We start from the raw sequence: 27,734 nt of genomic DNA, 5'->3' as shown, positions 1-27,734 counted from the left end.
ACCAGCCTGAGCAATTTAGCCACTAAGCCAGACCCAGCTCAAAATAAAAAAGACATTTAAAAGGCTAAGCTGTAGCTCAGAACAAAGGTGCTGAGTTCAATCACCAGGGCCACCAAATACAAAATTTAGAAAAGGACGAAGTGTATTGCATGGAGTCACAGTGTCCCCCCGGGAGAGGAGCGGCACTGGGGCCCTGGGCCTCTGCATCCTGGGCTCTTTCTGCCATCCCAGGCTGCTCCCGCTGTGGTGAAAGGGACAAGAGGAGAGAGAGGCCGAGGCACCAGCTTTTCCTCCAGGCTTTCTTGAGGTGCCTGTGTCCTGGAGCCCGGGGAGCGTGCCTGGGTCCCCTGCAGGCCGTGGGCTTGGAGGACTGACTGACCTTGGCCCTGCACTCAAGGGGAGAGGGCTGAGGCCACCGTGTGGGCCGTGGGTAGGGAACTTCTCCAGGGACAGAGGAGCATTTCTGAACACTTTGTGAAGACAAAAGCAATACGCTTGGGTGTATCATGTGTTTTGACCCAGGGCTTCAGAAATTAAAATTTTCTAATCTTAGACTTAGCTTTTGACCTCCAACAAGGAGAGGAAATAAGCAAAGCCAGACAGTGCCAGCCCTGTGCCCAGCTGCGGAAGTCCAGCCTAGCATGTTAGCAATTAGGGGCACTTGTCCATAAAGCACTTAAAAATCCATTTAGACGTCCAAGTCGGCTCAGGCTCTTTAATCTTGGATAGAGTAAACAAGGCTGTTTTGCAGGGTGGTTTTCCCCTCTATTTTAAAGTGAGGATGTTGGAAGAGGAGGAAAATGAGACATTCAAGGCTGGACCTTTGGACCCAGTAATGCAGAACAGCTGCAGAGGCTGGCTGGACCTTTTGGTGGTATTTTCAGCTCTCTCTTCCATGGACTGAAAACAGCATGCTCCCTGGAAGGCCTTTGCTTTTCACTTGCGGTTTGAAAATTCCTGACGGGCAGGGCTCACTGTTGCTCTCCACCCTGAGAATGCAGTTCAGCCCCGGTGGCAGCCAGGCTGCTTAGCAGCAGGCCGTGCCCTGCAGACAGCGCTGGCCCTCAGACTGGGGCCCCCCACCCCTTCAGTAGTCTGTGCCTGGGCCCAGTCTGCCCCTTGGTGTCCCCACATCTCTCAGCTGCAGGGACACCTCCCGGAGGCCCCTCCTGGCTGCCTCCTTCTTCCCGGCTTAGTGCTCTGCCCCAGATCTCCCAGCAGCATGGCCCAGAAAGCCCGGGATTCCACATATTTCTCTGTTTATTTGTTTAATGTCTGCTCCTCTCCCCCACCCTCCCGTGCTTTGTTTGCCTCTGCCCCCAAAGCCTGGCACGGGCCGCAAGGTGGGTACTGAGCTGAGAACTCAGGCATCAGGAGAACTGGGCCAAGCATTCTCAACTCACTCCCCGTTTCCTTTGAGACCCCAAAGGCTTCCACAGCCTCACACCAGCATGGTTGGCGTCGGATCCTCCTGCCAGGTCTGCAGCCCCGCCTTGAGTGTGCCAGACGCTCCACAGTGTGGCTTTCAGGGGTCATGGAGTTCCTGGGTGGGCACTGGGCACCTACAAGACAGCAAGGTCCTGGGAAGACGACAGCGGGAAGGTGACCGGGCCCATGGAGGTGCCCATGTCCACTTAGGGCAGTCGCTTGATGGACCCATGGTACCCCCCAACTCCTTTTTGTTCTTGTACAACTGGAAATCGTTCTTCTATGTGGGCAATTTCCTGAAGTCCAGCCCCTGGCGCAGGACAGGTGTGGCTTTGATAGGCAGCCTGGCCACTGACCTTTGCATCCCCGCTAGACCGAAGACTTCAAAGCTCTCTGAGGACCAAGGAGAGAAAGTCCTTAGTCTTGAGGCCCTGACACTTCTCTAGGTGGACAAAAGCCACCAAGGCGCCGCATTCCATCCCTGACTCCAGGGAGAAGGTGACAGTTGTGGCCCCTTGCACAATTTTCCTTTGTTTATTTTGGTCTCCCATGAAGTTTGGATGCATTTTCTTCAAATTTTTGTTATAGAGGGGTTGCAGGATCAAAGGCAATTGTACAAACAGCACAGAGAAGTGCTGGCGTGCTCCGCCCAGCTCCTCTGAGCTCCATCCATGGGACCGTGATGCCCAGGCCAGGTGAGGCACTTAGACACTGTGCGCGGTTCCGTGTCGGCTGTCACGTGTGTGGCTGCCGTGTCCACCACTGCAGTCACAGTGCAGGGCTATTTTTTCATGCTGTGCCCTGACAGGCTCGGCTCCCTTGCAACTACCACCCCGACCCCCAGAAACTGTGGATTTGTTTCCAATCTCTGTGATTTTGTTGGTTAAAAACTATGCTGTAAATGAAATTGCACAGTATATGGTGTCTTAATACAGGCTTTCTTCATTCAGCATGGTCCTGTTTCGATCCATCCGGATCCTTGTGTGAATTAATATTTTAACCCTTTGCATTGATGTAGATGCCCTGTGATGACCAGTTTGCTCGTTTACCCACTAAGGGACATTTCGGCCACGTCCACTTTAGGGCTGTTGCAGGTGAAGCGGTTATGAAGCTCCAGGTGGGGTCGGGGGACACTTGCTTTTGACGTCTCTGGGAATTTGGTTTGTGGACGATACGGTGAATGTGTGTTGGGTGGACAATATGATGAGTGTGTGTTGGGTGGACGATGTGGTGAGTGTGTGTTGGGTGGACAATGTGGTGAGTGTGTGTTGGGTGTTTAAAGCCACAGCCAAATTGCTTTCCCGAGTGACAGCACCACCCTTTCACATCCCCACAGGCAAGGGTGAGGTGTCTTTGCCAGGTCTTTGCTGGGCTTTGGTTGGCCGCCACTGTTTATTTCAGCTACTTTGGGATCTTCACAGCGACAGACTCACCTTCGTAATGCGCGTCGTGATCACTGGTGTGAGCACAGTTCCCACGGTACGGATTCTCCAGGATGAAATGCCTTTCCTGTCTTCTGCCCTTTCTAATTGGATTTCTTCTCTTGTTGGAATGTGAGTTCTCCTGCTACTTAGATGGAGTCCTTTCTCATTCGTATGGTTTGCAAATATATTGCCCCTGTCTCTAGCTTGTCCTTCTCCTCTCAGCAGGCTCTGCACAGAGAAACCATATTTAATTTTGATATAGTCCCACTTATTAATTTTCTCCTTCATGGGTCATACTTTTGGTGTCAGGTCTGAGAACTCTTCATCAGGACCTGGGTTCTAAAATTACCTTTCCTACATTGTCATCTAAAAGTTTTCTCATTTTACATTTTAAATGTTAAAATATGGTTGATGTTGAGTTCACTTTTGCATTGCATTGTGTGAAGTTTAAGACAAGACTGATTTTTGTCTGAGGATATGCAGTTGCTCTGGGGATCTTTACTGGAAAGACTGTTTCTCTTCCATTGAACTGCTTTTATGCCCTTGTCCAAAATCGGCTGCCTGTCCAAAATCGGCTGCCTGCGCTTACGTGGGGCTATTTCTGGATTTTCTGTTCTGCTCTATTGATCTATGTGCTGTGCCTCCACCAACACCACACCGCTTTTGCACTCTCCCATGTTAGGTCCTGTGGAGTAGAGTCGGCCCAGTGTCTTCTTTAAAAGTCTAGCTCCTTTGCCTCTCCACAGGAACTTCAGAATAATCTTGTGCATTTCTAAAAAAAGTCTCATGGGCTTTTTAGCAGTTAAATCCACATACCAACTTGAAGGAAATGTACATCATTGTTATACTGAGGCATTCAATTAATGAGTATAGTAAATATCTTTATTTATTTAGAACTTAATTTTTTTTTACCAGTGTTTGGTATTTTCAGCAAACAAGTCCTTTTCCTATTTTGTTAGATTTATAACCAAGTACTTCAATATTTTTAAGCACTGTAAATAGTACTGCATTTTAAATTTTTATTTTCATATATTCCTCACTAACATCGTATATAAAAACATGGTTGATTTTTGTATTATCTTCCTACGTCTGGTGACCTCACTAAACTCACCTATTAGTACTGGAAGTTGTAAACTATGCACTGACCTCTCACTCTGTTTGGAAACGGTGCCTGCAGGCTACACCTCAGGCTTCATCAGACCATCCGTGTTTCTAGGGCCAGCGAGTGCCCAAGAAGGGAAAGGACCAAGAATGTGCAGCTCTAGGCGCTCACACAATCCCACGGACTGCGTAGAGTGTTGGGACTGAGGCTCACTAAGTCTCACAGTGAGATGGCAGCAGACACGTGAACCCCCAGTACCTTGAAGTCGAGTTCTGATTCCGGCCTGCCCTGTGTTCCTGGGGGCCTACCTGTACAGCAGCTACAGAAGTGGTGCGACTCCCACCTGCCCTCACCTGTCAGGTGTCGATGGACAGTACTTTTGTACATCAACATTATTGGTGTGGAGTGGTCAGCTTTAAGGGTCACAGCAGGGCCATGCTTAGGTACTTCAGCATGGTAGAAAGCTTAAAAGGCTGGCTGATGGAAACTTTTCTGAGTTTTTGTGAAATAAAAGTAGTTGCTTCTAATTATGCAGCAACTACAGTTGTTTTCAATTGCTAATAAATATTGGATTTGTGGGGGATAAAAACATTCTGGGAGGTTGCTTTCCTCTAGCTGGAGAACTCTAAAGTCATCTAAGGCCTGAAATAAGTGAATAAAGAAATGAACGTGGTGGGGACCCCACTCCTGTCTACGGTAGGCTCTTCTTATGTTGTGTGTTAGTCAGCTTTGCATTGCTGCGACAAAGTACCTGACACCCACATGGTGAAGGAGGAGAGGTGCACTTTGGCCATGGCTTCTGAGGCTCCAGGGTGCAGTCAGCTGGCTCCAGGGCAGGAGCATCTTGGTGGAGGGACACAGTAGGACACAGCTGCTCATTTCACAGCCGCTGGGAAGCACAGCAGCAGGGAGAGAGGCAGAAAGGAGATGCACCTTGCACACGTGTGCTGGCCCTCTCCCTTCCGCGGCCCAGCTCCTATGGCCCATTCAGCTAGGAGCTCATGGACACTTCGTCCTTCCATGGCATCAATGCCCTCATGATTCAGTCACCTTCCAGAACCCCAGTTCTGACACCTTTGGGGGACATTTTAGGAAAACACCAGCAAATGTCTGGCACGTGTGATTATTTAAATAGGGGCCGACCTACTTCCTTCTCTCCTGCTTGTATGCCCTTCGTTCCCATTTCCTGTCTTCTTGTGCTGGGTAGAACTTCCAGGACTGTGATGAGTAGAACTTCCAGGACTGTGATGAGTGTGGGAATCCTTGCTCTGTGACGTCTTCCAGAAAAATCTGTAAAATCTTTTGTTCTGATAAGCACGGTGTTAGCTGTAGCTCAGCAGTTGTTCTTAAGCTGAGGAAGTTCCCCCCATTATTCCTGGTTTTCCAGGTTTTTGTGATGATAGGTGTTGAATATTATCAAATGCCTTTCTGCACCAATTGATATGATACTGTGAGTATATTTCTTTGAACTTCTAATGATCTCTCGAATGAATCTCACTTGATCATGGTTTGGGAGGGTGCATATGCATAGGGTTATATAGATATAGAGTCTATCTATTGGGAATAATACATATTATTGTTGTACACATATATTCATACGGGTCTGTGTTTTTATTCTTCCAGTACTATATCTGCCTGGTTTTGGCATGAGGGTAATATTGGGTCCATAACATAAGTGGGGAAGTATTCCCTTCTCTTCAATTTTCTGAAAGAGATTGTGGAGGAGAATTATTATTAATTCTTCAAACATTTGGGAGCATTCTCCAGAGAATCAATCTGGGCATGGAGATTTCTTCTTCAGGAGTTTTTAATATGAGTTCAATTTTGTAACTATTATAGGGCTATTCAAATAATCTATTTCATATGGGTGAATTATAATGCTATGAATTTTTAAAGAAAGGGTCTATTTCATCTAAGTTGTCAAATTGCTCTGTGTAGACTTGTTCACAGTGCTCCTTTGCTATTCTTTCTGTTTCTACAGGGTCTGTGGCATGATGTTGCTTGTTTCATTCCTGGTATAATCATCTGTGCCTTCCATCTTTTATTCTTTGTTATTCTTGTGAGAGGTTTATCATTTTTATTGATCTTAATAAAGAAACAAATTTTTGTCTTCTTGACTCTTCTCTATTGCTTTTCTGCTTTTGATTTCATTAATCTCTGCTCTTATTTCCTTCCTTCTGTTTGCTTGAAGTTTATTTTGCTCTTCTTTTTTATCTCCTAATGTAGGACTTCAGACTTTCCCAGCATAAGCAGCTAGTGCTGTCAATTTCCCCCTTGGCCTCACGTTAGCTGCAAGTTCTGATATGCCCTGTTTTTACTTTCACCCAGTTCAATGCATTTTTTATTTCCTTTGAGCCTTCTTCTTTGGCCTGAGGATTATTTATTTAGAGGGCTGTTGTTTAATTTTCAAGTGTTTGGAGTTTTCCTGTTATTTTTATTATTGATTGGTAATATGTTTCCATTGAGGTCACAGAACAGATTCTGTATTGTTTCTATTTTTTTAGAAGTGTGTTGAGGTCTATTTCATGACTTGCGACAAGGTCTGTCTTGGTTTATGGTTCCTGGGCACTTGCGTGGAATGGGCATTCTGCTATTGGTAGGCAGGATGTTTTGTAAATGTCAATTAATTCCTCCTGGTTGATGCTGATGTTGAGTTCTTCTGCAGCGCTTCTGATTCTGTTCTATCTCTGTTGAAAGAGGGGGACTGAAGCCTTAACTGTAATTGTAGATTTATCTTATTCTTCTAGTTCATTCAGTTGTGTTTCACGTATATTACAGCTCGGTTTTTTGATGTGTGTACATTTAAAGTTGACCTGTCCTCAGTCCACAATAACTTTCTTTGTAGGCTGAGGGAGGAGGAGCACGAGTTCAAGCTCAGCTTGTTGTGCACAGCAAGTTCAAGGCCAGCCTTGGAGTATGCAGTGCGAATTTGTCTCAAAAACCCAATAAAACTTCTCTTTGCCCTGAAATCTACTGTTTCTGATGTTACTATAACTACTCTTGATTTTTTATTAATGTTTGCATGATATATCATTTCCATCATTCATTTTCAGCTGCCTATATTCCCAGATGTTGGGTCATTTTTAAAAAGTCTACTCTGCACTCTCCAACATTTGGTTGGTTCATTTGCACTTAATGTACCCATTAATATGTTAAAGCTTAAATCTATCATTTCACCTTTGTTTTCTGCTCCAGTTCACCACCCTTAGCCCTGGGCCACTACCAATCCACATTATGCCTCTAGCCCTGCATACTCGTACATAACTGGGACCACGAAATATGTGCTGCTTTGTGACTATATCTCTGTGTATGTGCATGTGTATACAGGCGTGTGTATTTATTTGTGTATAATGTTGTATTTCTGTATAATACAAATATACACACAATAGAATATCATTCAGCCTTTAAAAACAAGTAATATTGCTATTCATGACAATATTTTGTCAAATGCTTTTTCTGCATCTACTGAGAGGATCATGTGTTTTCACCTCTCATTCTGTTAAGGCAGAGAATGGCATGGACTGATTGTCCCATACTGAAGCACTCTCGCCTTCCAGAGGAAATCTCACCTGGTCAAGATGTACGCTTTCTCGTGTGGGGGTCAACCTGGCTTTTAGTATCTTATTTGAGATTATCGCGTCTGTGCTCATCAGGGATGCTGGTCTCAGTCTCCCTCCCTCCCTCCTCCCTCCCTCCTTTGTCACTTTGTCTTAGCCACTTTCTCAATGCTGGGACACAATCACGATGCTTGACACCTGCAGCTTAAAGGAGAGAGGTCCACAATCCTCAGTTTCAGACCACACATGGTCAGCGGGATCCAAGGCAGGAAGGGCCTGGTGGAAGAGAAGCTGCACACATCCCGGCAACCAGGAAGCAGGGAGAGAAGGGAGGCGCCGGGAGGGAGATGCGTCCATCCAGGCCATGCCCCTGGTGTCCACCTCCAACCGACAGCAAGTCAGCCATGGATTCATCCCTGGGGTAAACAGGTGATGAGGACACACCCCATGGTCTGGTCATCTTCCGGAACAAGGCTCTGGGGCTCCCCAGATTGAAGCCATCACAAGGGTTCTGGTGGTGACGTCTCCAGCTCTGGCGTCAGTGAGGCTGGCTTAAACAGTGCATTGGGAAGTGTTTTCTTTTTTTGGAAAAGCTTGGGAAGGTTTGGCACTAATTCTCTGAATTGTGGAATTTATTCATGGAGCTATCTAGTCCTGGGTTTTGCTTTCCTGGGATTTTTTCATTGCTGATTCCATTTTCTCATTTGTGATTGATCTGCTTGTGTTTTCTACTTCTTCTTGATTTAGTTTTGGTACATCATATGAGTTTAGGAAATTTTCATTTCTCTTGGATTATCCAATTTTTTATAACTTCTCCTCATAGCCTTTATGGTCTTTTTTATTCCTGAGGATATATTGTAATGTCTTCTTCTTCATCTTTAATTTTATTTCTGTGAGTTTCTTTTTCTTAGTTATCTTAGTCTGTCTTTTTAAAAAACTAACTTCAAGTGTTTTTTTTTTTTTTTTTTTTTTTTCAGTTTTCCTGTTCTCTTTTTTTTTTTTTTTTTTTTTTTTCAGTTTTCCTGTTCTCTACTTGATTTGCTTCTACTCTAATCCTTACCATTTCCTCCCTACTGCTGGCTTTTGACTTAGTTTGTTCTTCGCTTCCTAGTTTCTTGAGGTGGAAAGGGAGGTCATCTGTTTGTGATCTTGCTTCTTCTCAGGTATGCGCTGCTCTCACTTCCCTTCTGTGCTGCTCTGCTTGTGCTGTAAGGCCTTGTTTTCTCACCGAGCTCACACAGCTGGTGTCCTGATGGGCATGCACATGAGTATGGTGGAGACCCACCCGGGTTCCACTCATGGAGTGTGTACAGCACGTTATCTGCTTCTACCATAGCAGGAGAAAAAGTCTTAGGTATTTGGGTGGGAGTTACTACACTTTACCTATATATGAGACTCTTATATCTGTGGAGTATTTATTTTTTATAACTGGAGGAATCAAAAGTTGCTCAAAAGACGAAAGGGGTGTTAATAATGCCCCAAATTTGAAAAGACCCAACACATCTGTATCAGTTATATTTCACTAGAGGAACAGAATACGAGATAGATGATGGATAGACAGACAGACAGACAGACAGATGATTTACTAGGGAGGCTGACAATGGGCACCTGCAGAGTCAGGGGTGAAAGAAGGTAGAATGGCTGTGTCCACTCTGGAGAGCTGGAGGATCCTAACGAAAGCTACACACCTGGAGTTTACTGCAGAGTCTGGTGCAAGTTCATGTCAGAAAGCTGGGGGAACCGCACTGGAAGGCTGAAGGGTTGCACTGGAAACGTGGAGAGGATGAATGTCCAAAGGCAGTGGTGAAGAAGAGCTCCTTCGAAGAAGCAGGGCAGTCTTCCTTCTTTCCCTTCTTATTCCATCCAGGTTGCAAGCCTATTGGTTGGTGCCACCCACACCCAAGGCGGGTCTTCCCTCTCAGTTTGTGGCCTCCCTGTCAGTCATCTGCAGACGCACCCAGAGCTTTGCGAATCTGCCAGGGAGCTTCCTACTCACATCGACATGTCATAATTAGCAGTCACAGTACTTCTCCTTCCCGACACCACCTCAGCACACTGTCTGGAGAGTAAAGACAGGACAGCATTGTCTATTCACTTTTTAATTTTTAAAATATAAAACTCTACCATTATTTTCCTAACTTAATGCTCCTATGAGTGTAAAGATATTTCCTACGTTTTTAGGTTTACATGTAGCTCACTGTCTCAATCTTTTCTTAGGCATTTGCTCTGCTAGCACCATGGGTTTGTTTTTTTTTTTCAAGTAACCATTCTGACTAGGGAAGGAATAATACAAGGGAGCTTTCCCCAAGATAAACTAGGACTCCCTCCCACATGCTAAGTGGAGCTGCACTGCCGATGCCCTCAGCCCAGACCTTCTGAGCTTCCTGCTTTGCTGAGCCCTTTGTCCAGCTGACCTGATCAGAGCCATTTCCTGTGTGTCTAAGGGCTTCCAAGCCATTTTTGGAGCTTGTCATCCCTCCTGGCTGGGTATAAATGTCATTTCCGAAAGACAGGAGACATTCTAAGGAGACCGATGGCAGACCTGCAAACACCTTTCACCTCCGATCTATAAATGCAAATAATATTCCTGTCTCGGTTTGGACTCTCTCAGTCTGGGCCCGAGACAAGGACTTGGGGCTAGGGGTTCTGGGAGATCTGAGGACGTGAGGGGAGGACAGCCCACCTTGTATGCCGCAGCGAGATGCCACGGGCTCAGTCCTGCGGGAGGCTCTGCAGGTGGACAGGCACCTTCTGGAATGTTCTGTCCTGAGGATGACTGGCTTGGATGTGTCTGCCACCCGGCTGCCAGCTGTGCCTGTTGGGAGCCTTGGGAGACCCGTGAGGGATGGCTCAGAGACAGAGGACCATGGAGGCTTTCTCCATGTGTGAGGAGGACACTCATTGAATCTACAGCTTGATTCTACAATCTACACTCATTGAATCTTCCACCATGACAGAAGTTGTAGGTGGGAGGAGCAGGCTACAGATCAGCTATGTGAAGTTGGTGCCACCCCTCTGGTGACTGGCACACTCGTCCCACATTCCCATCCTCCACCCACATCCGCTGTCCATGAGCACCAGGGTGTGTGCTCCTTTCTGTGCCTGGCACCTGGCACAGCGCCTGTGCAGCACCCAGCAAACATTTGCAGGCGCAAGGAAGAAAGAGAGATAAGGGGAGGGAGGAGGGCAGCCGGTGGCTGGGAGAAAAATGATTTGTGCTGAAGCTGCCAAAGAGGAGTCGCCTGACACCCTGGGGAATTCCCAGAGCCAGCCACCAAGCACGCTCAGCGGAGCCCGAGGTGCGCACCTGGCACCCACACATCTGCCACTCTCCTGGAGAGGGGAGAGCCCCTGGTGACTCACACTACCAGGTGACTTGGCACCATCTCCTCTGAGTCAGGCCCGGCAGGCAGCAAGGACAGAGACAGGAAACGAAGACAGAGACCCTGGAGGAGCAGACAGACAGTGTGGGGGCTTCCGCCAGTGTCCAGGGGCTTCCGCCTGCTCAGGCCAGGCTGGTGGCCAAGCCTCGAGCCTGGAGCCTGGGCCAAGTCCCCTCCCTGCCCTGTGCCTCTCCCTGCTGCGGTACCCTGAGCCCAGCCTGCGTCAGCCGTGAAAAAAGAAGGTGGCAAGGCAGACGACAGGGCAGCAGCCTGCCCTTCCCGTCGGCGCGTCTGGGTGAGCGGCAGCAGCACGAGCTCTCAGCACCATAGAGCGGAGTCCCCGCCCTGCCTGCCCCCTGCCTCTCTCACACTCTGGTCCCGACTGCCACACAGCTCACGCACGGCGACGTCACCACACCCACCCAGGCCAGAGAAGTGTGGCTTCCCCTCGAAAGCCCCGAGGCTTGGCGACACGGCGGCAAGGAAGAGGAAGCGCCTCCACGCTGACCTCCTGGCGGCCCCGCATGGCTGCCTGGCCTGGTCTGATCCAGCCCTTGGCACAGGTGCCACGTAACGAAACCGGGAAGCAGAAAGGCAAGAGACGCTGGTGGCAGAGGCTGAGTGTGGGCACAGGAGACAACGTGCGGCACTCTACCCTGGGCACAGGGGCCGCGCACTCGCGCATGCGCCCCGCGCCCTGCGACACCTGAGGTTACAGACGCAGAGGACAAGGCCCACAGACTGCTGGTGCCAGGCCCTCCTCTCACGGCCACTGCGGGAGGACGCCGGCCCTGTGCCTCCACCGAATGCCGTTTCCAGGACCCCAGGGCCCCTCACGCAGCCTCTGTCCGTGACTTGCAGCGGCTGTGGCAGGTTGGAAGCCACATGACCAAGGTCCCCAGCAGAGCTGGTTCCGGCACCTTGATTGTGCCTGCGGGAAGACGGTGAACAGACGTGGCGCTGCGCAGGGGCTGCTGCCAGAAAGGCTCGAGCTCAGGCTCCGGGGCTTGCTGCCCTCGACAAGCAGCCTGGACTCGCCCCACGCCATCTCTGGCTTGCCGATGTGCTTGGGAATGTCACCGCCCTCACCGAGAGGATGCTGGGCCTTATCCCTGTCTCCTCCTTTCTCTACTCCACTCTCTACCCAGCTCCATGCCCTGTTAGACCCCAAGCCCACCCCTTCTTTCTGTCGGAGACCCTGCACCTCCTACCACACACGGACATCAGGCTGCGGCGGCTTCCTGCTTCTGCCACCCACGGCTCTGACGGACCGAACCCTGCAGGGCTGAGCCACCAGCCTCGCCCACACCGCTCTCCTCGGGCTGCCCTGCACGCCGTGGGGTCCTCACCCTGTCCTCTCCGCCTCCCACCCCAGCCTGGTGCCCCTGTGGAGGGAAAGTACTGGTGTTCTCGGCACCCAGCTCCTCCAGTCATGAGATTCTCCTTGGATTCTTCTCTGGCTTGTAGCCCTGGCATCGGCCTGTGGGCGAGGAGAGGCCACATCCGTCCCTTCCCCTGCATCCCAAGCACAGGAACTGGTGGAAGCACATTCAGCGAGCAGTCGCCGGATGAATGGACAGATTTTTTAAATTAATTTGTGCATTGGCCATAATGGAGATTGAACCCGGGGCCTTCACACTGAGCTACATCCCCAGCACTTTCTTCTTTCTGTTTTACTTTGAGACAGGGTCTTGCCACGTTGCCGAGTTGCCTGGGCTGAGATCAAACTTGTGATCCTCCTGTCTCAGCCTCCCAGCATGCTGGGATCACAGGCTGCACTATCACACTCAGCTAATGAATACATTTTTAAAAGAGCAAATGAAATCAGAATCTGTTCTCCCAAAAGAGCCTCTGCTGCCCAGCCCAGCGCTATTTCTCTGTCACTCAGAGCAGCCAGGGGGCGGGAGCTACAGTGCACGCGGGGCTGCCGTTTGATCCCTGGAAGGAAGCAGACCCTCCTCGGGCCTGAGCTCCTCCCCTCTCTTCCCTCTGCCCTTCCTTCCCTGTGCGGGGGGGACGCGCTGACCCAGGTGTCACAGCCCAAGCACAGCGCGACAATGACTTCGTCTAGGCCGCAGGCCCATCTTTTACTTCCATCTTCCATCTGGTCTTGGGCAGAGCCTGTGGGTGGCTGGTGTTGACTCCAGTTAAGGAGAAGAAACCCAGGCGGAAGAGGAGCAGCTCCCCTAGGTCAGACAGTCTGCCAGTGGCCACTGGGCCCAGACATCTGTTGGACACGGTGAGATTCAGGTGCCAACCCAGAGCTGCACTGTCTCCCAGCTCAGCGCTGCCCCATGTCCCGTGGGGTGACCAGGCTCGGGCCCCACGTGTGAGCCCCGCACTCTGCCAACATTTGGTCACCTTCCCACGGCAGTTTCACACCTCGGGGTGGCTTCCTGTCACTCTCAAGTTTGTGCCGGGGTGGACACTGATGCTGTCACACCCACAGAGTTCCTTCAGCAGCTGCCTCTGGAGCTGTCCCTCCTGCAGGTTGCGGCCCCTCCACTCCTGAGTGCTCTGTGGCTGTGCTCAGGGACAGGAGAGGGACAGGAGGGGACCAGAGAGGCCACATCAGAGCTCCACATGCTCACACAGTGGCCGGTGGCTGTGGCCCCTTGGATAAAGCAGCCAGAGCAGGCTGTGGCTCCCTGGGGCCAGCATGGCCCTGGGAGCTGAGGGCTGGGAGTGTTGGGCCTGAGGGAGAGAGATGTCACTCAACTCTGACATCCGGGGCCCAGGGCCTTGCACTGTCCACAGGACTCTGAGCCTCTGGCCCTGTGAAGAAAGGGTCTCAAGGGTCCTGGTGTCCACGTCACGCAGTCTCTGTGGGGACAAAGCGAGGTCACAGAAAGGAGCTCTTGCTGGGCCTGGCTTGGTGCAGTTCACTTCCTGAGCCGGTTCCCAAGGCGGAGGAGACGCTATAATTAGGGGCTTGTGCTGCGGAGGCCGAGGAGCGCAGAGCCTCGTGCCTGTCTCCTTTCCTCCGATTGTCCCCAGCTTCCGTTCCCACCCGTGGTTTAAGCTGAGTGCCCTTCTGCAGGAAATACGTTAAATGAGGCCATGTTTGTGCTAGCCGTGCTCCCCGGCCCTGCCAGCCTCTCGCCTTCACCTCTGTCCCCGAATGTCCCACTGTGGTCCAGGACACCAGCTCACCCGCACACAGGAACAGCCAGCAGGAGAGAATCTTCATTAGCAGGAAATAGTAGGAGAGCACTGTGGGCAGACTCCAGAGACCGGCCCGAGTCCACATTCCAGCCCGGCCCTGCTGCCTCCGATGTCAGTGTCCTGCACAAAACATTGAGGAGCCTAAGTAACAGAACGCCAGATGATGTCCTGAGACATCGAAAACAGTGCCAGGGATGCACTGCAGGAGCTCGGTAAATGAGACTTTTAGGGCATCTGACTTAGTACCTAGCACGTAAAGCAGGGACAAAGTACAGCTGGCCACAGGCCAAATCCAGCCTACCACCTGTTTTAGAAATAAAGTTTTATTGAGACACGGCCATGCACATTTGCTGACATATTCTCTGTGGCTGCTTTCTTGCTATTACAGCAGAATTTATGATCAAAGCATACAGTGAAGTTCAATTTTTAAAACTTTACCATGACACAAGATGCACTGCCATGCATCCCCCTGGAAAGCTCCTCCCATCTTTGCTCCACTTTTATCCCACTGTTCTTGTCACTTTCTGAAGAAGTTCTGGCATCCTCTTCCTGAGTGTCTTTATACGTCCAGGTAAAAAATATGGTGAATGCTGCTGCCAAATGCCACCCAGTGCAAAGGCAGGTGCACGGAAACACGATGCTGTGTCCTCGCCCACCTTTCACTAGCTCTGATGCTGTGTGACTTCCAGCTTCCCCCAAATCCAACTGACCACGAAAGGCCAACGCTCTGAATTGATTCAGGACAAGGAGGCAACCACAGCAGTGTAGGAAAGACACTGGAAACCCCACTTCCGAACACGTGGCTGACAGCAAAGCAGTGACCTGAGTCGGGACCCTGCTCCCTGCTTCCTCGAGCGCTGTTTGGTGCCGGCCGTATTCATCAGAACCCAAGGAGAGGGGAGACGTGCCCCGCGGGTCCCGAGGCTTCAGCTTCCGTCCCCTCCTGTGTGAAGCGCTGCCTCCACCATGCTCAGAGCTATTTCAGGTAAGTGTTCTGGACAGAAAAAGCAGCTTCCTAAAAATAATTTTCCAGTGGCAATCGCGCATCTGCTGGCAATGACGCATCGGTCCTGGAATGGGATCTCTCACCCCACGGCGCTATCCACCCTCCCTGGACTGCTGGGATAATGAGACAAACTTCTCCCTGCCGGAACGGTCCTCACTGCTCCTGCAGAGCCCAGCAGCTCGGGCAGTGTTGTCACTCAAGCAGGACATGTGAGGAGCGGCAGTGGGGAGGCGACAGCGTGGGTCTGGAGGCGCTCCTGCTAGAGGAAGAGAGGAGCCACTGCCTCGGGGCTCTGGGGAGCCCTACTGGCAGCAAGACCTTTCCAGTCACCTCTGTCTTTCGTCCTCAGAGCCCCACAACCTGTGTCCTCCCTCCTTTGTGTCCTGCAAATAAAGTTGGCGTCTTCCTGTATGAACCACCACTCAGGGTCAGGACACGGTGGGAGGGGTGCTGGGGCTGGGGCCTGCGGTCTGGGATTCAAGCGTTGGGAGGAGACCAAGGGCACACACAAGACAAACTCCTCGAAGGACGCGGAGGTCTGCGCTAGTACCCAGCAGCCCTGCCGAGGAGGGAGGACGGGACCTTGGAGCCACAGGAGACCCAGTGGCTTTCATTTCTAGCAGTTCAGGCAAAGCTGGGGGATGTGTGGTATGGGCTGGGAGGTGACTGTTGCCATTTCACGAGGACCCCTGGGGTTCGGGGAGGCTGGGCACATTTGTGAAAGGGCAGGGTGGGCGGGAGCAGGGCTGGCACCTGGACTCGGCGCTGTGCTGCTCCCACACATTGCACCGCACAGCTTCTCTTGGGAATGGGAGGCACCTAGAGGTGACCGGAAAGGTCTTGCTGCCGGGCGGAGCCGTGAGGCCACGCCCTGAACAGGGGACAGTGACCTCCTGTGGGCTCTTGGTTCGTCTCCGCTCCCCGCTTCTCGCAGCTGCACGGCTCTGTGTCCGAGTCGGGGGCAATCACAGCAGAGACGGAGCGTGGCGTGAGCCCTGACCCTGAGGGTTGCAGTCAGAGGACTGTGCTGTGAGGACTTTGTTGGTGAGCAGTTCACCGGGGGGCCCTGGGGCTGGCAAGGCAGAAGGCGGGAGCGCAGCCCTCCTCAAACGGTTCTCCCTCCCTCCCTCCCCTCCTCCTCCCTTCCTCCCTCCCTGCTTCCACTGCCGCAGAATCCGGGTAAAGATGCCAAGATGCCGGATAACATTTTCTCACATCTTACAGCTTCTAATTCGTGAGTCACAGCCTCTCTTCCCGCACTTTTAGTTCCCAAAACTCACAGAGCTCAGACTTCAGTTATCAAGCGCTCATTCGTGAAAATCACACATAGCTAGAGAATGAGCAAGTGTGGCAGGCACCAGAGGAAGGTGGCAGAGAGTGCACCCATTTCTCCTGGGGGCCCTTGGTGTGCCCCATGGGACAGGCTCAGAAAGGGGAAATTGTGCACACAAATCCTCTCAAGAGGTGCTTACTATGACACTTCCGATCCGGGGGATCACTTGTTTCCTGGGTGTCCTTGTTTCCTTGTTTCCTGGGTGTCTGGGAAAACACATGCCTACTGGCAAAGGAAGTCGTTGACAGAACTCACCTATCTCTGCCTAGACTTTGGTGGGGGAAATGGTCTCCTCTGAGGAGCCTGAGACACAGGTCTCCTGTATGTCTGAAATCCTAAGTTACACTGTCTGCTGGGTGAGGAGCCCATAAGTTAGTCATGCCTTAAAGCACCTGGCAAAATAAAAACATCAACAGCTCTGAAGTTCCACTTCCTGACTTACAGAGGATCCTTTCCTAAAAAGGTAGGACTCATTAAAGACAAGTTCACAAGCAGAAATTGTAAAACACGTTAGGCAAAAAATATTTATGTTAGCAAAGAGGAGTATACACAACAAAACAGAGGATTAGCATCTCCACAGAGTTAAGATAATAGAATGACATTCTGAGAAGAAACAACAAATAAGCACGTTAAAACGATGAGACACAAAATGATAAATTAAAACCCTGAGAGTAAGATTAGGTGATACAAAGAACTCAGAGACTTGAAAAGAAATGGATAAAGCTTTGTAAACAGCTTTTCACGTATTAAGTGTACAGTTTAGTGTTAAATTTACACACCGATGAAACCACAGTTGTAATCAAGATGGTGAACTTGCTGAGCACCTCAGAGCTCCTCAATTGCTCCTCAGAGCCCATCCGCTCACCTCTCCCTTCCTCTCTCTAAGTAACCCCTGACCCATTTTTTTGTGGCTAGAGATCTGTTTGCATTTTCTAGAGTTTTATGTAAATGAAACTATGTAATATGTGAGATATAAGAAGTGATAGACAGAGAAATTCTAATGGAAAGCACGACCACTAAAGCAACCTTGCAGAAAATACTCAGTGGGAAATAGAGACGCGGAGGCCACAGGCTCCACGGAGCCCCAGGAGAGTCTCCATCTAATGGGGGGAGTCACTGAACAGTAGAAAAAGATCAAAGGAATCAGCACCAGAAAAGTAATGCAATAACGGGCTTCAGTAAACACCTCACAGTAACTGTCAGTCACTAAGGTCTCAGCTATCCAATCAAAAGACACAGACTAGCAGATCAGGTTAAAAAAGAAAAGCAACCCTATAATCGCCCACAGGAGACACACCTCATCCAGAGGGAAGCGCAGAGCAGAGAGCGTTCTCCGCGCGGACGGAGCTCGAAAGCAAGCAGGAGCAGCACTCTCATCTTCAGACCCCACAGACTTCAGCCAAAACTGATCAGAAGAGGCAAAAACTCCCCCTTCAGCCTAGTACAGGGAGCAATTCAACAGGAAGAGGTGACAGTCATAAGTATCTCTGTACCTCACGTTGGTGTCCCCACTTCATAAAACAAAAACTACTGAACTTGACAGGACAGACAGACAGACACTGATACAGACAGACACAGAGAGAGTTGTAGTGGGGGACTTCACCCACCTCTCACAATCAGATGGGTCAACCAGACTGAAAATGAGCAAAGAAGTATCTGAGTTCTACCATAGCACTGAGGAACTGGACTGAACAGAGGCCTAGAGAGTTTCGCCCAGCGCAGAATGTGCCTTTTTCTCGGCAGCAAGTGGAACCTTTTCCAAAACAGAACACACGTTAGGCCAGAAAGAAGCACAAATAGATACAGGAGAACTGAGTGATCCCCTGAGTGCTACCAGATCACAGCGAAGTGAAGCTGCATATCAACAGCAAGAGAAAGCACACAAACACACAGACATTAGACAGTAATTATTGACTAGTCAACTGATCACAGAAGAAATCAGGAAAGAAATGAAAAGTTCACAGCATCACCTGACACAGCAGCACAACATGCTGAAGCCTCTGGGACACAGTGAAAGCAGCTCCAAGAGGGAAGTTTGTAGCTGTGAAAGCAAGTGTTACAAGAATTGAGCAACCCGAGTAAACATGATGTCTCTCAAGTTCCTAGAAAAATACAGGCAATTCAACTCTGAAATTATTTTATTTTATTGATCCTAGGAATTGAACTCAGGACATTGTGCTTGCCAGGCAAGCACTTGTACCACTGTGCTATATCCCTGGCTCAAATCTAAAATTAGTAGAAGGAAAGAAATTATAACAATCAGAGCAGAAATTAATGACATTGAGACAAAAGAGGATAAATGAATCAAAGAGTTGGTTGTTTGAAAGGATAAACAAGGTTGATAAATCCTTAGTCAAACTGATCCAAAAGCAGAGGAGAGAACATATCAGTGTGATTAGAAATGAAAAAAGTGAAATCACAACTGATACTACTGGAGCCCAGGATTTTATAAGAAACTACAGTGGTGCCTCAGTTCACGAACTTAACTCTTTCCACGATTCTGGTCTCAAACTGAACTGGACGAGAGCCGAATCAAATCCACTGGTTAGGTTCAGTGTTGACTTTATGGGGAAATTTGATTCGGTTCTCATCCAATTCAGTTTGTGACCAGAATCCTAGAAAGAATTAAGTTCACGAACTGAGCAACCACTGTACTGTGAAAACTTATATTCCAATAAATTTGAGAACCCGGAAGAAATGGAGAAATTTCTAGACACATAGGAATTACCAAAATTGAACAAATAAGACACAAAAACTCTGAACAGACCAATAACATGCAAAGAAACAGAGGCATTGGTAAAAACTCTACCAATGAGGAAAAGCCCACGACCTCACAGATTCACCCCAGAATTCTACCAGAACTTCAGGGAAGAGGTAACGCTGATACTTCTTAAACTCTTGAATGAAACTGGAAGGGAAGGAGTCCTGCCAAACTCATTCCTGGAAGCTAGCATTACCCCAATACCAAAACTGCACAAGAACTTAACCAAAAAAGAAAACTACAAGCCAATCCTCTTAATGAGCAAGATGCAAAAATCTTCAAGGGCAAACAGAATGCAACAAGTCATTAAAAAGATCATACATCATGACCAAGTTGGCTTTATCCCAGGGACGAAGGAATGATTCAAGATACATAAATCAACACATGTTTTGGGTTTTTTTTGTTTGTTTTTTTGTTTGTTTTTTTCCGGTACCGGGAACTGAACTCACGACCTTGCACTTGCCAGGCAGCTACTGTGCCGCTGAGCTAAATCCCCAACCCCAAATCAACAAATGTAATAAACAGGAGCAAGGACAGGAGTCATGATCATCTCAATAGCTGCAGAAAAAGCCTTTGACAAAATCCAACATCTGTTCATGAAAAAAAACAAAAAAACAAAGAAACTGCGCATGAAGGACCTCATCTCAGTCTAATGAAGTCATGGATGACAAACCCGCTGCCCACCTCACACTGACCGGGGAAAACTGCAAGCTCCCCACTAAGACAAGGCTTCCATTCTCACCTCTCCTGTTCAGCAGAGTACTTGAGACTTTAGCCAGAGAAACCAGACAAGAGAAAGAAATAAAACGGATATGTATAGGGAAGGAAGAAATCAATTTGTCTTTATTCACAGATGATGTGACCCTTTACATAGAAGGCCCAAAAACTCCACCAAAAGACTCTCAGAACAATAAACAGTTCATCAAAGCAGCAAGTTATAAAATGAATGCACAAAAATCAACAGCATTCCTGTATACCAATAATATACCCACCAAGAAAGAAATTAGGGAATCAGACCCATTCACAATAATTTAAAATTTAAAAATTCAGTATTGTACTTAGCAATTAGCCTAACCAAGGAAGTGAAAGAACTCTATAACAAAAATGCTACAGTACTCTAAAAAATGACATCAAAGAGAATATCAGAAAATAGAAAGATATCCCTGTAGTCCTGCATATAGTCAAAATGGCCATACACCAGAATTCATATACACATTTAATGCAACCCAAGCAAAAGTGCCAACAGCATTCCTCACAGAACTAGAGAAAACAGTCCTAAGGTCTATATGCAACCAGAAGAGACTCAGAATAACAAAATGAATCATGGGTAACAAAAGCAAAGCAGGAGGCATTACAATTCCTGATTTCAAGTTATATCACAAAGGTACAGTGATAAAAAAAGAAAACAGCACAGTACCAGCACAAAAACAGATGTGGATCAGTGGACCAAAATAGAGGACGCAGAAACAGCCCTGGACACATTCAGCCACCTGAGCTTCCACAAAGGGGACAGAAACTCGTTGGAGGAAAGATAGCCTCTTTATTAAATGGTGCTGGGGAAACCTGGCTCTCCACACACAGAAGATTCAAGTTAGACCCCTCCCTCTTACCATGTACTAAAATAAAATAAAAATGGATCAAAGATCGAAATATTAAAACAGAACAATCCCTAATTGCACAAGGAATAACATAAAAATCAGCAGATGTGATCCTATGATAGGAAAAAGCTTCTGCACAGCCAAGGAAACCACAGTGCGCGTACAAATGATAGTGCGGGATCCGGGAGCCTGGCAGTCCCCGATACGCCCGCTGCACAGTGGCTCCCGTGGGGCCTCGGGCCTGGCCTCCCCGCCCCAAGCGCCAGTGCCAGGGACGCATGCTCTGGTCCTTGCTGTCACCTCCACCACCCCTGGTGTGGGCCCTGTCGTTGCCGCTGTGGCTCTCCAGACCTCGGCCCATGCTCGGGTCTGGCTAGTGTGTCTCCAGATGTCCAGGACGGCACACTCACTGTGTGAAGCAGCAGCACTCAGGCCCCTGGATCTGTGCCCGGGGAGAGACCGAGGCCTCCCCACATCACATCAGATGGCAGCCAATGCCAGGCCTTCCCTTGGCCACTCTGCCTGGGACTTGCATTCAGTGTTTCACCTCAGTCAGGTGGGAACCCCTAGCCCTGGAGCATGTCCCCAAAGCTGCTGCTGCCCAGGTGAGGCGGGCACTGGCAGGGAGCAAGAGGGAAGCCGCCTGCAGAGCCTCGGGTACCGATGCACCCTGCAGCCCCCTTCCTTTCTCTGTGACCTCCCCAGGACGGCCAGTGACTGACCGAGGGTCCCCAAGGAGGGCGTCTGCCTGGCTCCTGGGCCTCGCGCAGCTCAGCGGTGTCTTCCTTTTCCTCGGTGCTGTTATTGGCAGATCTGTGTGAGCACGCCACCCACTTCCGTCATCGCCACCCGCCCACGCGTCCTCCTCTCTGTCTCCTGCTCAGCTCCCCACTCCTCCAACATAAACGACATAAACGCAGTGCTCTGCCAAGAGGGTTAGGGGAGACACCCCGCCCTCCCGCAGGCTTCCTCCTAAGCAGAGCTCCCCGGCGCACCCACGCACGCCCACTGATTTGTTTATTATGTGTCTGCTTCTCCTGTGCAGCTTCTGTTGCTGTCTGTGTGGGATCCCGTCCGGGCGCTTTCGCTTTTATCTTGCTCATTATGGCATTCATTGTGATGACTGACACTGATCCCCCTCTTCTGAGTTTGTGCATTGTTGGTCTCTTGCACCTCTTTGCATTTTTTCTTCCACCTTCTGCCAAACGTCTCTTGTGGGTTTGCAGCCAGCTGGTTTGAAAGGCCGAGTCCTGGCCTTGCTGGACTGTGGTTACCTTTATAGTTCAACAGGATTTGAGCTTACATCGCTCCACCGGTGTCAAGGATTTCATGGAAAATTCGAGGCACACGCACTTCCGTTTCTTTCCCGTGTATGTCCACCCCGGATTTCTCAAGTTCTTAGCATGACCTTGACCTTGAATCCAAGTTCATCACATGGTGCACTGTCATTCAAGGGGACAGTGGACTCCAAGGTTGGTTGCTATGGCTCCTGCTCTATGGTATTTACATTTGCATTGTTCCTTACCCAATTAGCTATCACGAGTGACCCCAATCCATGTGATGGCACATCGCTGTCTGTCATATCACACTGGAACTCGGAACGTATTCCTGGTTATTGTGATTTACTTTTCAGAACACCGGTCTGATTTTTGAGAACAGAATGGAGAAAAGAAAGAGACGCTGTCCACCTTGGACGTCCTCCTCTTCACCTCCCCAGCGTGGCCAGCCTGGCACCTGAAGCACCGGCCCATTTTCCTCTGATCTAATTGAAAAAAGTGAGTCGTCAGCTGAATCATCTTTACTCATTTTTATCCTTGTGGCTACTTGTAAAATTTTTCCTTATTAAATTTCTTTTGTCGGACAGAATATCTCTAAGTGTGCCCTTCTTTACCGTCACTGCTCTGATGCTCTTCACCTGAAGGCTCACGCCTTCGCCAGCTACAGAGATGCTTTTGTTGTACCTCCTGAGTGTGTTTCCGTCACTCCCGCCTTTGTGCTCCTGCCTCCACCTCCTCACTCTTCCCAGCAGTCTCTGAGTCCCCCAGCTGTCAGGTGCTCGTCAGCCGCCCTTCTCCCTCGCGGGAACCCTCCCTCTGTCCGTGCTCCTCACGCTCCCCACATTTCTCAGTCCGGGCCTGTGTGCTGTCACCAGGGAGCATCCACCCTGACCGTGGGCTTCTCTGCGTCGGAGCGCCAGCCTCCGCAGCGCTCCTGACACGGCAGAGCAGAGCGTTTGCCTGCCGTGGCCGCAGCCTGGGCCTGCCCGGGCCTGCCTGGCTCAGCCTCTGCCTCCTCACCGCTCACTGGGAGGTGGGACCTGCGAGCCCAGGTCTTCTGGGCAGTGCTGCAGCCGCTAGCTCAGCGGGGCCTTGCGGGGCTCTGCAGACACCCTCAAGCCGGAGTGGTGCTGGCCCACAGCCCTGGGCTGCTCCCCAGGCGTGCTCAGCACTGGCTCCCTTTGCTCGTGCATTCATGCATGCATGCATTCATTCATCCAGCACAGGGCTCTGGAAACCTCTTTGTCCGGGCTGCTTCTATACAATGAGGTAGGATGGAAATAAACAGCACTCTGCCCTCCTGTGCCTCCGCTGTAGTCAAGAGACAGGCAGTGTACAACAGACTGCAGAATATAAGGGATCGTAAGTGCTACGGAAAATCCATGAAGAGCTGAAAAAGGTGCTGTTTTGTAAGGGCACTCTGGAGAAACTTTCCTAGGAGCTGTGTTAGTGGAAAAACTGGAAGAAAGCAAAGGAGGAAGCCGAGCAATGCCTGGGGAGAGCAGGACAGGGAGCAGCCTGTGAAAGGCCCTGTGGCAGGAAAGGGACGAGGCTTCCCAGGGAAGAGCAGAGGGGCCGGTGTGGCTCAGGCTGCAGCAGTGTGACCGGGCGGGGCGGGGCAGGGGCCTTCTGAGGGCCACAAGCTGAGCTGCCCTTGCTGCATTCCTCAGCCTGTGGCACCTGGCCTGTATGTGGGCCCTTTGGGAGAAGCCGTGAGCTGCACCCCTGGGCCACTGGGGCAAACTGGCCCAAGTGCTGGCACTGTCACATGCAGCCATAGCTCCCTCGTCTAGCTGTCCTCTGACACCAGGATCAGATGACCGTCGGCCGCACACTGGCCCTGTGCACCTGGTCACCGAACGGCTTTTCCTCGGGGCCTAAGTCTCACCGCAGGCTTTGGTTCATGTGAGGCAGACAACACACACCTTTACACCGATAACTCTGATATCTGTTTGTCACTGATCTCAGCAAGAACTCGCAGCCTTTCTCATCCTACATGGCGGTGTCCCAGTCCATGACTGTGGCTGAAACAGAACACCACAGGCCAGGCAAGCTATAAACAGGAGAGGTTGGCTTGGCACTTGGTCTTGGGGGCTGGAAAGTCCAGGACTGCGGCTGCCGGCAATGAGGCCCCTCTTGCTGCACCTCCAGGGCAGGGGCCAGCCCAGACTTTTATGACAAACACACTCCTGAAATAACAGCAAAAGCATTCGCGGTGTCAGAATCCTGGTGACCCAAGCACCTCTCCGAGCTTTCACCTCTCAACATCACCGCGTGGAGGATTAAGTGTCCAATGCAAAAATTTCATTTTAAAAAATATGTTTATTAGTCTATGTTTGCACTACGTAATGATTTCAATCTTCACCAGGAGCTGGTGCGTGGACCCACATCCACCTTCATGGGGAGCTGGTGCCTGGACCCACATCTGCCGTCCCCTTCTTCCCCTTCCCTTCCGTCCCCTTCCCTCCGTCTCCCGGTGCCCTTCCCACATGCAAAAGTCACCTCCCTGTTTTCTATCATCATTCTATTACTTTGCTCTTTTATTTATACTTTGGGTTCTCATAGAAGAAAATCCATGCACCATTTAAGCTTGTATGTGTGATCCATTTCACCTAACAATGTATAATTTGGGCGACACATTCAAACTATCACCATGGATAAATACATAATGGTTTGTATCAGTATAGATTTCTATCAAGAAATTCTTCCCTTGTGCTCACTTCCTGGGAACCCATATGGATTTGTCATCAAAACCTTTTTACCGGTCATTTAAATGTTGAAGTTTGTTCCCAGCCCAAATGTTCAGATGAGCAACCCCTGGATGAGTTATAGGGCTTCGCAAAGTTATCACCTACAATCACATGGTTTTCCTTTAAAAGCCATTTTCAGGAGGAGACACGTCATTTCCACAGCGTATGAATCAGCTGAGCTGCTGAGAAAAGCGTTGCCACCTACCCGCACCTATTAAGGCAGCTGTCACTCAACACTGGCTATTGTGTCAAGCTGCACAGTGAGTGACAGTAAGTGGGCTTGGAGAAGCCAGCCCTGTGTAACGTGGGGGCTGCATGGCAGGTGGCCCGGGGACATCCGAGGCCGTGTGGTGTCGCTGACCCCTACCGTGCCTTACAGCTGGTATTGCCAATGGCAGCAACACAGTGCCCTTGCAGAGGCGCAGGGTTCACCATGCCCGGAATGACCCGGTGTCGCCTCCCTGAGGAGCAGGGTGATCTTCGCAGGGAGTCTGGCCGGCCAGCCTCGAACCAGTCCAGCAAGGGCTGCCGTGTCTGTGGAAGAGAAAGATCTGAATCCAGCGGCCCCAGGTTGGCAGGAAACCGTGTCTCATCTCGTCCCACCCTACTGAGGGTTCCAAAAACCTTATCTGCGGTGCTGCCAGCAGCAGCTGCTTCAACCAGGTAACTTTAGAAGATGAATTGACCCAGGATGTTCTAAAATGTGCAATCTAAGCAGCAGTTCCTCCAGACTCTTTTTGGGTAACAGGAGGGGCACAAATTATTAATATCCAGATGAAACAGGAGCGGTTCCCAGGCTGCAGAGTCCATGTGTGTGAAATTTAAATCTTTGAGTGGTGACTGATGGTGCTGGGAAAGGCATACCTTCAGGAATCCCACACGTCCAGCTGTCCTCGTCTGATGTAGAGCGGGGCCATGGGGAACGCTCATGGGGCATGTGTTTATGACCAGCGATGTAAGCAAAGGAGGAATTTTAATGACAATGACAATTTACATCTCAGCAGGGCAAGCAAGCTCTGCCCACCCCGTTTGTCCAGACTCATACATGCTGAGCAGTTGCCTTCTCCCCCGTGGCCTGCGATCCATGCTCGCTGCCGCTGGGGAAGCTATGACAGTAGTACCCACCAAGCACTCTGCTTCCAAGTGACTTCCTCCAGGAGAACTGATTGCCAGTGGTTTTCAAGGAAGCAGACAGCCAAAACTTGGATTCAAGCAAAATTGCCTCATGTGAGACCATCCCAGGTGCAGAAAAGCCACAGATGCGCCCTCCCGACAGCCACCATCTTCTACAGCTCAAGTTGAACCATGTGGGGGACTGTATAGGGGACACACTGCAGAGCGAGCCTCTGCCCCCAGGATGTTTGCACAGTGACTCCCCCTGTGCTGGAGCAGAGTCCTTCTTCAGCCCAAGAAAGCCCCGAGGCAATGGGGTGCTGCCTGGCGTGCTGCAGTGAGTTCAAGAATGTGAGCAGGATGCCCACAGTCCGAGACCCACACCCACGCACCGACCTGATGGCTGTCCCAAGCGCAGGACCACAGGTGGCTCACACTCCTAGCAGTCCTGCCACATAGCGGACACTTACTGCCCACAAGATGCATTCCTAGGAGTGGAATTGCCTGTTCCAGGGAGGGTCAGGTTTGTCGTTTGTTTTGGTTTTGTTCTTTAAGTGTTTTTTTTTTGTTTGTTTGTTTTTTTTTTTGGTAGTTGCTGTGGGTTTTTGGTTTTTTTCCTTTGGGTTTTTTTTTTTTTTTTTTTTGGCAAGATCTACTGCCAAACTGCTTTTGGAGGAGCCTTCACCAACTGGCCCTCTGACCTACAGCACATCTGAATTCCCTGGGCCCTGCTTTGGGGGGTCTTGATATTTCCTGTGCAGTGGAATTGTTCATGCCGGGGTTCTCGTCTTTTCACCCTCATTTTTAGGTGAGATTTACAGGCAGTAACATTCACTTATTGTACTGAACAGTTCTGGGGGCTGGGAATTTAGCTCAGCGGCAAAGCGCCTGCCTGGCAAGCACAAGGTCGTGAGTTTGGTTCCCGGTACCAGAGAAAAACCAAAAAAAAAAAAAAAGAACAGTTCTGTGACATTTAACAAGTGCATGTAACTGTATAACCACCACTAAGATAAAAAATTAGTTCTCTGATGCCAGGAGAAACATACACATGCCTCTTTATAATCAGCCTTTCCCCTACACTCAACCCCCAGCAACCACTGACAGGTTTTGTATTTCTATAATGTCGCCTTTTCCAAATTCTCATGTAAATGGAAGCCCAGACCATATAGCCTTTCAGGTATGGCTTCTCTAATGTAGCAGAAGGCACCTGTGATGTCATTTGTGTCAATGGTTCCTTCCTCCTTATTACTGAGTTGGAGGTACTGCAGTGTGTTTGTCGGCTCATCTACTGGGGGCCATGTGTGTTGTTTCCAGTTTGTGTTGTGAATAAACATCCAGCACCGGCTTTTGTGTCAGCACAGACCTCGTTTCATCGGGGTGAACACCTGTGACGGCACTGGGCCGTGTGGTAAGTGCGCTTAACTTCATAAGGAACTTCTAGCATGTTCTCCCAGTGGCTGCATCACTCTTCATCCCCAGCCTGCAAGGCCCAGTCAGTCCGCATCCACCCGTGCTGGGCATCAGTGATGCACCAGCCGGCTTCCTGTCGCTGGGAAACCACACCCACATCCACAGCTGAAAGGACAGGTTTATTTTGGCTCACGGTTTCCGTCCACGGTCAGCTGGCTCCGAAGCAGAACTGTGTGGAGGAAGGGCCTGGCGGAGGAGAGCTGCTCCCCCCATGGTGGCCAGGAAGCAGAGAGGGATGGGCCAGAACAGGACTACAGCCTTGCAGGTTACACCCCAGTGACCATCCCCAGTCAGCCCCCAACTGCTGCAAATTCATCCACGGATGAATCCACTGACGAGCAGCACATCACCTCATGACCCAATCACC

At 50.0% G+C, this 27,734-nt stretch overlaps 1 long non-coding RNA gene across 1 annotated transcript in view; it reads left to right on the top strand.

Annotated features, from left to right (window-relative positions):
• The window catches only part of LOC106148389, a 39,094-nt gene extending 16,471 nt beyond the window's left edge, over positions 1-22,623 (top strand). The window contains exon 3 of the long non-coding RNA XR_001233802.1: positions 22,391-22,623. This is a non-coding gene — a long non-coding RNA (uncharacterized LOC106148389). The remainder of the gene's footprint in view (positions 1-22,390) is intronic.
• Positions 22,624-27,734: the final 5,111 nt, after the last annotated feature.

The sequence above is a fragment of the Chinchilla lanigera genome, unplaced genomic scaffold (genome assembly GCF_000276665.1).
Source record: "Chinchilla lanigera isolate Chin_1 unplaced genomic scaffold, ChiLan1.0 scaffold00019, whole genome shotgun sequence".
NCBI lineage: Eukaryota > Metazoa > Chordata > Mammalia > Rodentia > Chinchillidae > Chinchilla > Chinchilla lanigera.
This window is presented reverse-complemented; position numbering and strand designations above follow the sequence as displayed.